The sequence below is a fragment of the Brassica rapa genome, unplaced genomic scaffold (genome assembly GCF_000309985.2).
Source record: "Brassica rapa cultivar Chiifu-401-42 unplaced genomic scaffold, CAAS_Brap_v3.01 Scaffold0113, whole genome shotgun sequence".
Lineage (NCBI taxonomy): Eukaryota > Viridiplantae > Streptophyta > Magnoliopsida > Brassicales > Brassicaceae > Brassica > Brassica rapa.
The window spans coordinates 3,015-15,383 of NW_022610057.1; positions in this window are offsets into that span (position 1 = coordinate 3,015).

A 12,369-nucleotide genomic window follows, 5' to 3' on the forward strand; every position below is an offset into this window, starting at 1 on the left:
TTGACTTAGAATCATATAGATAGTCCAGAATAGATAAACAGAACACACGAACAGATCCGGATCGTCCCCAAAGACCAATCCGTCTAACCGGATAGAATCTAGGTGCGACCGGCCAATGAAGTCCGGCTCAATGGCCCAACGGACTCCCATACCTGATCCGGCCTTAGGCCTGGATCCAATCGGCCGAGTAAGCCTCTAGCCTAATCCGGAAGGCTTAGCAACCGGTCAGACCTTGCGACTCTACCTTGGCCTAGACAAACCGTGACCTTGTCCTAACTAGACAAGCCATAGGCTGATCCATAAGGATCGGTCCTAACCTGTCCCGAAAGACACCGTTTGGAACATGCACCCTTTGGCCAATAATGCCTCTTGGTCCTCGTACCTTTTGATGTTCGTAACCATTGGTATCTCGTACCTTTTGGTCACTGACACCCTTTGGCAACTCACAACCTTTGGACACTCATGACTCTTGACAACTCGTGCCCTTTGGGTCATTCCCAACCGTTCGTCCTAACCGCCCAGTCTTGGTTCGATCGGATCATCTGACTAACCGACCCGTCTCTAGGCTAGCGGTTTGATTATGTTTGGCCAAAGCCTAGGGACGTGTCTCTTGGACTCAACCAACACAACCTTTCGTGTTTAACCAGAGAGAAGAGAAGAGAAACGAATTGAAACAGATAAGGAGAGCCGGATGGGTTTAGCATAGAGTTTGTGTTCTCGTAATCGTTCCAGCACGACTCTCAAGTGTTTCCTATGAGATTCCTCATCCTTGGAATAAATTAGGATATCATCAATGAAGATGATCATGAATATATCCAAGAAATCCTGGAACACGCTGTTCATCATTTTCATGAAAGCGGCAGGTGCATTGGTCAGACCGAACGGCATCACTACGAACTCGTAATGACTGTACCTGGTCCTAAATGCCGTCTTCCTAATATCATTAGGCTCTATAGGGATCTGATGATACCCTGAAGCCAAATCAATCTTGGAAAACCAGTTGGCTCCTTTGAGTTGATCCAACAGCTCGTCTATCCTGGGCAACGGGTACTTATTCTTCACAGTGACCCTGTTCAACCCTCGATAGTCGATGCACAGACGCATGCTACCATCCTTCTTTTTCACAAAGAGGACTGGTGCACCCTAAGGGGAGCTACTTGGCCGTATGAACCCCTTGTCAAGCAATTCTTCCAATTGCTTCTTTAGCTCGGCCATCTCGGCCGGAGACATCCGGTACGGATTCTTGGACAGTGGAGCTGTTCCTGGCTTTAGTTCAATCGTAAATGGATCCGACCTATCAGGGGGGACACCCTGAGGTACCTGGAACACATCTGGGAACTTCGACACTAACGAATCCTCTGAAAGGTCTTTCAGACAGACAGAACTTCCCGGCTCTGTAGTTGTAATTGTAGCCAAAAAGGACTGACAACCCTGTTCCAACATCCGAATCGCTTGAACTGCTGAAACCACTACTTTCTCTTGAGCCGGACACAGACATTGGTACTGGATCGGTCGAAGACCAGTCTCCAATTGCACACGACCTCTATGGCAATCGAGAGTGGCCCGATACTTTCCCAACCAGTCCATACCTAGGATCACTTCGTGATTCTTTAGGTGGACACAGACCAAATCCACAGGGCATAGCTTTCCCTGTATTGACACTGGGATATTTGACATGAGACCTAGTGAGTTCATGGCTTCCCCTCCGGCCGCCCTCACTATCCCAAAATTATCTCCAGCGTTCAGACAGAACAGACCCTTTCCGACCAGTCCCGGACTCACAAAACTATGTGTAGCCCCTGTGTCGAAAAGTACGTGGGTTTCCACACCACCAATCATGAGGGTTCCTAACAGAGACCCCCATCAGAATCCCCTAGACATTCTAGGTTCCATACCAAGCATTTTCTACTTGAATGTAAAAAGAAAAATTTAGGAATTACCAGAGATCGAATCAAACGATCCAGAAGCGCCGTCGTCTCGGGACAGCTCATACACCCTTGGTGTTGTGGTCGGCCTACTTTGGGTCGACCTGCCTGTGTCTCCACGGCCCTTCCCTTTTCCTCCTTGTAGCTTAGGACAGTCCGACTTGTAGTGTCCCGTCTTGCCACATAGGAAGCAAGTCACGGAGCAGCTGCCACTGGACTGGTCTGAGAATCGGTTTGGCAGAGTGCAGTTTTGGATCGTGTGATCCATGCTGCCACATCGCACACAAGCCCCCATGGCCTTCCAGCACTCACCGGGATGATTCTTTCCATACTTGGGACATGTAGGTCGGCCACCAGAGGTCTTACCTCCGTCCACCTGGTCCCACTTCCTCTTTTTATCATTTGTCTTGCCCGATGGGCCAGACTGTGACTTAGCCTTAAGCTTAGCTTCTTCAGCCAAGTTAGACTCTAGCAAAGCCACCCGTTCCACCAGTTCTCCGACGGTGTTGAAAGTGTGGATCGAGCAATGGGTCTTTAGTTCTGGCCTTAGGCCTCGGATGAACCTACAGACCTGGACTGCCTCGTCCTCCAGCTCTCTTCCATCAAACCGTCTGAGCCGGTTGAACTCTTCTTCGTACTCTCGTACGGTCCTGCGGCCTTAGGCCAAATCTAGATACTGAGCTTCCAGACGATCCCAAGCCTCAGCAGGGAAGTATTTGCGGTTGAATTGAACTTCAAAGTCCGCAAAACATTCCAAACTCCCATTGGTGCGCTTGTCCACTGCAAGCCACCAGTTATGCGCGTCCCCTTTCAGGAAGTGAACCGCAATGTCTCGTCTGTAATCCTCTGGACAGCGAGTTGATTGAAAGTTTCGGACCAGCCTACTCCTCCACTCGTCTGCCACAATAGGGTCGGTGCTACCGGAGAAATGCTTCGTACCCAACCTGGATAAATGTTGAAGCAGACTCAGATAGTCCACCTTCTTTTTAGACTTTTCCAGTGGATCGATCTCGATCACCTAAACCGTTTCCACAACTGGACCATTGGTGTTGGGGGTGGTCGTAGCCACAGGCGTAGCCTGGCCAACCGAGGAGTTCACTAGTGGCGTGAACAGTTGTGCCATAGCCGCCACCTGAGTCCCCATTACCTTCATGGCCTCTAACAAGTCCTCTTTGGACAGTGTTGTGGGCACATTAGCCGTTCCATCGGCCACTCTCTCATGCTGGTCACCATCACGGTTAGCGTTCAAGGATTCCACTTCCTCATCACTCTCCCGATGTTCCTGACCATCCTGTTGCATCCCCGTAAGATTAGCCTGATCAGTTGGCAACACGTCTCTAGTGTCAGCCGCGGCCGGATCGGTTTGCAATCCGGGTAGATTGGTCCCGTCCATGGCGACTTGGCTAGACTGACCGGCTGTTTTCTTACTCCTTTGGGACTTTCCCGATTTGCTTTTTCCAGCCTAAGGATTCAGACAATGTTAGTACGAAACACACTAACATAAACAGAACAAAACAATCCCTAGACTAAGCAATCAAACCTCACCGTGAGACCTAATCAGCTGGCTGCGTGTGTGTGTGTGTGTGTGGACTGCATAACCCAACTATCCTAGAATCAAGCATGCTCTGATACCAACTTGTAAGACCCGAACCCTGGCCTCTCGACCTGATGGAGTCCGCAGGCTTACATATTCGAATATGAGGTTCATAAATAAAGGAACAGATTGAACAGCGAAATAACAATGTATAAACTTTGTATTACATGGAAACATGAGATTCAATACACAACTTCTTAACAGTCTCATAGACAATCACTAGTTCATCCCTAGCATCATCTAACCACACGTTACACAGCCTCTCACTGACCGAGCCTTCACGGCTCCTTGGCTTGACCAGAACCATCCTTAGTTCCTGAAACCACAACCAGATAAGCATTAATCATAACCGAGAATAGAACGGATTGATTCTACAATGCTTGGCTTGGTTCCTAGAACTTAGATAAACCTCAGTCAACATAATCATAAAACGTATGAACCTACCTACCGTATCCTAAGTCATTCAACCAACCACCCCTTGACTTAGAATCAGATAGATCGTCCAGAATAGATAAACAGAACACACGAACAGATCCGGATCGTCCCCAAAGACCAATCCGTCTAACCGGATAGAATCTAGGTGCGACCGGCCAATGAAGTCCGGCTCAATGGCCCAACGGACTCCCTTACCTGATCCAGCCCTAGGCCTGGATCCAATCGGCCGAGTAAGCCTCAAGCCTAATCCGGAAGGCTTAGCAACCGGTCAGACCTTGCGACTCTACCTTGGCCTAGACAAACCGTGACCTTGTCCTAACTAGACAAGCCATAGGACGTCCTGTGTATGCCGGACAGACACGGACAGCCAACGACGTCATGTGTGTGCTGGCGGACACCCACAGACGTCCTGTGTCTACTGAACAGACAGCCGACGTGGGCCAAAATCACCCAAACATTCCACGGGAAGGGCCAGCATGCTGTGTCCAAGGACCAGCGTGCTGATATGTGTACTGATGGACAGCCACGGACATCCTGTGTGTGCTGACGGACACACAAGCACACAACCGAATACACACAGACAGCCACAGACATCCTGTGTGGGCTGACGGACAGCCACAGACAGCCATGGACAGCCACATGCATCCTGTGTGTGCTGGCGGACACCCACGGACGTACTGTGTGTACTGAACAGACAGCCAACGTGGGCCAAAATTACCCGAACAATCAACAGGAAGGGTCATCGTGTTGAGTCCAAGGAGCAACGTGCTGATATGAGTACTGATGGACAACCACGGATGTCCTGTGTGTGCTGATGGACACACACGGACGTCCTGTGTGTCCTGACGGACACACGGACATCCTGTGTATGCTGACGGACAGCCACAGACGTCCTCTATGTACTGAACAGACAGCCCACGTGGGCCAAAGACACCCAAACAGTCCATGGGAAGGGCCAGGGTGCTGAGTCCAAGGACAAACGTGCTGATATGTGTACTGATGGACAGCCACAGATGTCCTGTGTGTGCTGACGGACACACACGGACACACACGGACAGCCACAGACGTCTTGTGTGTGCTGACGGACACACACAGACGTCCTTTGTGTGCTGACGGACACACACGGACAGCCACAGACGTCCTGTGTGTGCGGACGGACACACACGGATGTCCTGTGTGTGCTGACGGACACCCACAGACATCCTGTGTGTACTGAACAGACAGCCCACGTGGGCCAAAATCACCCGAACAATCCACGGTTAGGGCCAGCGTGCTGAGTCCAAGGACCAGCGTGCTGATATGTGTACTGATGGACAGCCACGGACGTCCTGTGTGTGCTGACGGACACACACGGACAGCCACAGACGTCCTGTGTGTGCTGACGGACAGCCATGGACAGCCACGGATGTCCTGTGTACGCTGGCGGACACCCACAGATGTCCTGTGTGTACTGAACAGACAGCCCACGTGGGCCAAAATCACTCGAACAGTCCACGGAAAGGGCCAGTGTGCTGAGTCCAAGGACCAGCGTGCTGATATGTGTAGTGATGGACAGCCACAGATGTTCTGTGTGTGCTGATTGACACACATGGACACACGCGGACGCACACGAACACACACGGACAGCCACGGACGTTCTGTGTGTGCTGACGGACAGACACGGACAGCCACGGACGTCATGTGTGTGCTGGCGGACACCCACGGACGTCCTGTGTGTACTGAACAGACAGCCCACGTGGGCTAAAATCACCCAAACAGTCCACGGAAAAGGCCAGCGTGCTGAGTCCAAGGACCAGCGTGCTGAGTCCTAGGACAAGCATGCTGATATGTGTACTGATGGACAGGCACGGACATCCTTTGTGTGCTGACGAACTCACACGGACACACACGGACGGCCATGGACGTCATGTGTGTGCTGACGGACAGACAGAGACAGCCACGGACGTCATGTGTGTGCTGACAGACACACACGGACGTCCTGTGTGTGCTGACGGACACACACGGACACACACGGACAGCCACAGACGTCCTGTGTGTGCTGACGGACACACACGGACATCCTGTGTGTGCTGACGGACACCCACGGACGTCCTGTGTGTACTGAACAGACAGCCCACGTGGGCCAAAATCACCCAAACAGTCCACGGGAAGGGCCAGCATGCTGAGTCCAAGGACCAGCGTGCTGATATGTGTACTGATGGACAGCCACAGACCTCCTGTGTGTGCATACGGACACACACGCACAAACACGGACACACACGGACAGCCACAGACATCCTGTGTGGGATGACGGACAGCCATAGATAGCCATGGACAGCCACGGACGTCCTGTGTGTGCTGGCGGACACCCACGGACGTCCTGTGTGTACTGAACAGACAGCCCACGTGGGCCAAAATCACCCGAACAGTCGACAAGAAGGGTCATCGTGCTGAGTCCAAGGACCAACATTGTAACACCCCGATCCGGCCGACTAGGCCGTGGTCGAAGTCTTACGTTGCTCGGTCCACTTCCTGGCCAAACCTGTTAATTTTTGCCCTTTATTTATAATATCGCCTAAAGGCGAGGGCTAACTTAAACCTTAGCTAAAGACTTCCCTAGTTATTAATAGCTTAGATCCTTTGAACAGATACACAGCGGATTATTCTCTAATTAACCATTGGTCTAAAACCAATATAACACTTGTTTGGTCGAATCACCTTAGCCTTGGTCAGTTTACATAATTACCAAATCGCTTAAAGGTCAATCCTAAACCCAAACCAAGCCATACGATTCTGAGGTTCCATTCCCCTAAACCATTCTATCTAGATCTACATAAGTAAATGCTAGATCATACCTTTGTCACATCTATGGAGCTTAATAGCTCATCGGTCCTCCATTGACTCAAATTGCTCTTGCTTAACAGCTAGACCATGATCACTCAATGATCTTACTTATGGTCCTTATCTTGACTCCTTCGTCAATCAGCTCCCCTAGGTACTTAGTCATTCAACCAACCATCCCCACAGACATAAGTAACCTTTGAGAAGTCTTCGAAAGGATAAGGATATGTATTTGGCCTATCTCGGCTCAAGCATAATCCGAAATCCTTTTGCCTTATAGGCAATAGTACCAAGTCCATCTTCTGGACTGACAAAGCTCATTAGATCCTAAGTCAATCAACCAACCATCTTCACATGACTTGGAACTGATGAGTCATCATCTGGCCTGACCGGCCTTCCATTGCCATCATGTGGGTCTACGCCCTACATAAGGCATATGGCGCCTATCCTACTTACCAACCCAAAGTTGATTGTAAGATGTCCTACTTAGCCATTGCGGCTAGAACAATCCAACCATAGTCGGATCATCCATAGTCCGTCTAACTGTCTGGTTAAGATCTAGGTGCGATTGGCCAGTTATAAGTCCAGCCCAAAGGCTCACGGACCTTCTAACCTGATCCGACCCAAAGCCTGGATCCATACCACAGAGTAAGGCCCAAGACCAAACCGGATTGCCTTGCAACCGATCAGACATTGCGACACAACACTCCGGTTAAACTAACCGTCTGTCTGTTCGACTATGCAGCCGCAGACTGTCCACTTGGTTCGGCCTAAGCCTTGAACCAATGGCACCGTTTGGAACTCACACCCTTTGGGAACTAGTACCCTTTGGACACACGTGCCTCTTGGCAACTCATGACCCTTGGCAACTCACACCCATTCAGATGTTCCAACCGTTCGACCTAACCGTCTGTATGGACTGTCTGGTCCGTGCGTGTGTCCGGCCTATGGCCAAAGGACCACGCCTTAACCTACACAAGTCATGAACCATTGTGACTGTTCAGGGAAGGGTTGCAACCGTTCAGAACAGAACATGACCGCCCCTATCCAATCGGATCACCTGAGGCCGGTTTAGACCATGCGCGCGCCTAACTCGTCGGTTATGGACCGCGACCGCATTACTCAATCAGAACCACGGTTATAACCAATCCCAACACATCAACAAAGCCACGCCAATGTACAGGAGGAGTAGAAGAAGAAATAGATGAAAAGAATAAGAAGAATAGGACACAATCCAAACACCCATGGTTAAACCGGTTTGGACTGTCCGATGGTCTTAGCCGATGAGTCGGTGGTTACCCCACTGACCCTATCTAACTGAACCACGGGGTTGGAGTCCTTCTACAGACCTCTCACTATGCCTTGGGTATCCATAACCCCACGGCCTCCTCTCTCCTAAACCGTTCTCCTTGCCGGAGATACTAAAACACCACAACCATGCCTTTTCCGGCTTGGATCCTCGGTTTCCCATTGGGGGACCCCTTTGTTTAGGACGTGTGTCCTTTGTCTCAGACAGAATGAGACTGAATCATACTGAATGACTTGATCTCTGGTCGTGAATCCTATATATAGGCAACCAAAGGTCATGTGCGAAGGTACACATCCCTCCAAGCATCCTTTTGGGACAGATCTTGGCCCTCGATTACCTGTTCAGAAATGGAAGGTTCCAGCCCTTATAGGCACGTCCAACCCAAGCCCAGACTTGGTATGTAACATCCCGGATCCTGAATAGGATCATTGGGACGGCCATGGTTTGAGGGAACGTACTAGCCAGTCTTAAGACATCAAGGCAAACGTTCCATGGCCGGATAAGAAGGTTAGGGACGTAAGGAAACATAGACTTAACCTTACACAAGTCGAGAGTCAGCTAGACCGAGCAAGACGGTAGCTGGACGAATGGAGCGGGTAGGTCGACCAGCTCAACGGAGCTAGGTTAAGCTCCCTGCAACTCGGACACTACAAGGTCAGCTCCACTAGCTGGACTACTAGCTCACTCAGCTGGGCAGCTGGGGATCAGCTCATCTCAGCTGGATGGTCCGTTCGAGTTTCGGTCCGATGGTCTGGGTCCGGGCCGATGGAAGGCCATGGGAGGTCCGGCCATGAGGTCATGGACTGTTGGGGCTTGGGACAAGGCCGTGGGCTAAGTTCAGAAGAGTTGGATAAGGCTTTGGGCCTCTGTCCGACCCAAACCCATGCGGTATTGGCAAAGGGGCGCATGCGGCTGAGAGGGTGTAACCCTTGGCTGATTGTGCCCATCCACTGGCCAGTCATGCCTGTTCGTGGGGCAAGACTTACCCCCTCGTTTTCTATAAATATGGGGTCCTCTCTGTCGATTTCAGGCATCCAATCCAGAGTAAAAGACTCAGAGAAATCATAGAGAGAGAGAAAGAAAGAGAGAGAGAGTTTCCAGCCAAAGGAAGGCCGATTGTGTGGTGGTTAGGTTTCCGGCGATCTGATCGTTTGTGAAGCAACCTCCGATCAAGCATGGGAGACCGAGAGCAGGAGAAGAGCATGGAGAACCCTGACACGGTTCAGAAGGTACGTGGTGGGCTATGGCTCCATCAGACCGAACAGACGTTCCTTGTGATCGCACCGCGGCTCTGGACGGTTCATTAGACCCGGCCTCTTCTCCTCTTCTTGTTTCTATCCGCTCCTTTCTCTTCTTTCTGATTATGCACGAAGGGTTGTGTTGGTTCAGTCCAAGGGACACGTTATTAGACTTGGCCGGACATAACCAAACCGCTAACCTAGACGCTGGTCGGTTAAACGGTCGGTTCGAATCGCACCATAGGCTGGGCGGTTGGGCTAAACGGTTGGGCATGTCCCAAGAGGCACGAGAGGCCAAAGGTCACGAGTTACCAACGGTTGTGAGTTGCCAAAGGGTGTGAGTAACCAAGAGTTACGAACGCCAAGTGGTACGATCACCAAGTAGTACGAGGACCAAGAGGTACTAAAGGCCGAAGGGGTGTGTGTACCAAGCGGTGCCTGTTGAGGCAGTTTGTGTCCGTTCCTTAGGGATCAGACCATGTCTTGTTTGCTGAGACAAGTACACGGTCCGTCTAAGCCAGGGTAAGAGTCGCAAGGTCCGATCGGCCATTGGCCTAACCGGATTGGGCGTGAGGCTTACTCGGCCGTTGGATCCAGGCCCAAGGCCGGATAAGGTAAGGAAGTCCATTGGGCCATTGAGCCGGACTTCATCTAGGCCGGTCGCACCAAGATTCTATCCGGATGGACGGATTGGTCTTCGGGACGATCCGGACTGTTCGTGTGTTTTGTTTATCTATTCTGGACTGTCTATCTAGTTCTAAGTCAAAGGGTGGTTGGTTGTATAACTTAGGATTCGGTAGGCAGGTTCATATCTTTTTATAAATATATTGTCTAAGGTTTATCAATGTTCTAGGAACCAAGCCAAGCATTGTAGGATCGACCAGTCCTATTCTCGGTTATGATTAATGCTTATCTGGTTGTGGTTTCAGGAACTAAGGATGGTCCTGGTCAAGCCAAGGAGCCGTGAAGGCTCGGTCAGTGAGAGGCTGTGTAACGTGTGGGTAGATGATGTTAGCGGCGAACTAGTGATTGTCTATGAAACTGTTTAGAAGTTGTGTATTGGATCTCATGTTTCTAAGTAATACATTTGTTTATACATTATATTCCGCTGTGCTATCTGTTCCATTGATTTAGAACCTCCGATTCAAACATGACTTAGTAAATGAAAGACTTAAAATGAATCAAACAAGCAAAGAAATTGCTTAAGTAGCAAACGGGTCTAGTCTTGTCGAGAGGCCGGATTCGGGCGTTACAAGTTGGTATTAGAGCATGCTTGATTCTAGGATAGTTGGGTTATGTAGTCCACACACACGCAGCCAGCTGTTCAGTCTCACGGTGAGGTTTGATAGTTAGGTCTAGGGATTAATTGTCTCGGTTATGTTATGTATATGTTGTACTAACAATGTCTGAATCCTTAGGCTGGGAAAAGCAAATCGGGTAAGACCCAAAGGAGTAAGAAAACGGCTGGTCCGTCAAGTCAAGTGGCCGCGGACGGAATTAATCTGTCCGGGTTACCAACAGAGCAGGCTGTGACTAACACATGTGGTGTGTTACCGACTGACCAGGCCAATCTTACGGGAACGCAACAAGAAGGTCAGCAACACCAGGAGAGCGACGAGGAAGTGGAATCTTCAAACACTAACCAGGATGGTGACCAGCATGAGCAAAGGGCCGAGGGAACGGCCAACGTGGCCACAGTACTGTCCCGAGAGGACTTGTTAGAGGCCATGAAAGTAATGGGTAATCAAGTGGCGGCTATGACTCAGCTGTTCACTCCACTAGTGAATTCATCAGTTGGTCAAGCTACACCTTTAGCTACGGCTACACCTATTGCTACGGGTCCAACTGTGGAGGTGGTTGAGGTGATCGAGATCGATCCACCGGAAGGGTCTGTAAAGAAGGTGGACTATTTGAGTTTGCTTCAACATCTATCCAGATTGGGTACGAAGCAATTCTCAGGTAGCACCGACCCGGTTGTGGCAGATGAGTGGAGGAGTAGGCTAGTCCGAAACTTTCAATCAACTCGCTGTCCAGAGGATTACAGATGAGACATTGCGGTTCACTTCCTGGAAGGGGACGTGCATAATTGGTGGCTTGCAGTGGACAAGCGCACCAACGGAGGTCTCACAAGTTTTGCGGACTTTGAAATTGAGTTCAACCGCAAATACTTTCCTGCTGAGGCTTGGGATCGTCTGGAAGCTAAGTTTCTAGATCTGGTCCAAGGACGCAGGACCGTACGGGAGTACGAAGAAGAGTTCAACCGACTCAGACGGTTTGTTGGAAGAGAGCTGGAGGACGAAGCAGTCCAGGTCTGTAGGTTCATCCGAGGCCTAAGGCCGGAACTGAAGACCCACTGTTCGATCCGCACTTTCAACACCGTCGGAGAACTGGTGGAACGGGTGGCTTTGTTGGAGTCTAACTTGGCTGAGGAAGCTAAGCTTAAGGCTAAGCCACAGTCTGGCCCATTGGGCAAGACTAATGATAAAAAGAGAAAATGGGACCAGGTGGACGGAGGTAAGACCTCTGGTGGCCGACCTGCGTGTTCCAAATGTTGATGGAACCATCCTGGTGAGTGCTGGAAGGCCAAGGGGGCTTGTGTTCGTTGTGGCAGCATGGACCATGGGGTTCAAAACTGTCCTCGACCGAACCAGTCTGGTAGAAGCGGCCAGATAACCTGTTTCCATTGTGGCCAGCAAGGACATTTCCAATCGGAGTGTCCCAACCTGCAAGGAAGTCAGGGGAAGGGCTGTGGAGATTCAGGAAAGGCGTCCCAAGGCAAACCAACCACAACACCGCAGGTGTATGGACTGTCACGAGAAGAAGGAGCTTCCGGATCCTTTGATTTGATCTCTGGTAATTTCTAAATTTATCTTTTTACATTCAAGTAGTAATGCTTGGTTTAGAACCTAGAATGTGGTCTAGGGGATTCTGATGGGGGTCTCTGATAGGAACCCTCATAGTCGGTGAGGTAAAAACCCACGTGCTTTTCGACACAGGGGCTACACATAGTTTTGTTTGTCCGGGACTGGTCGGAAAGGGTCTGTTCTG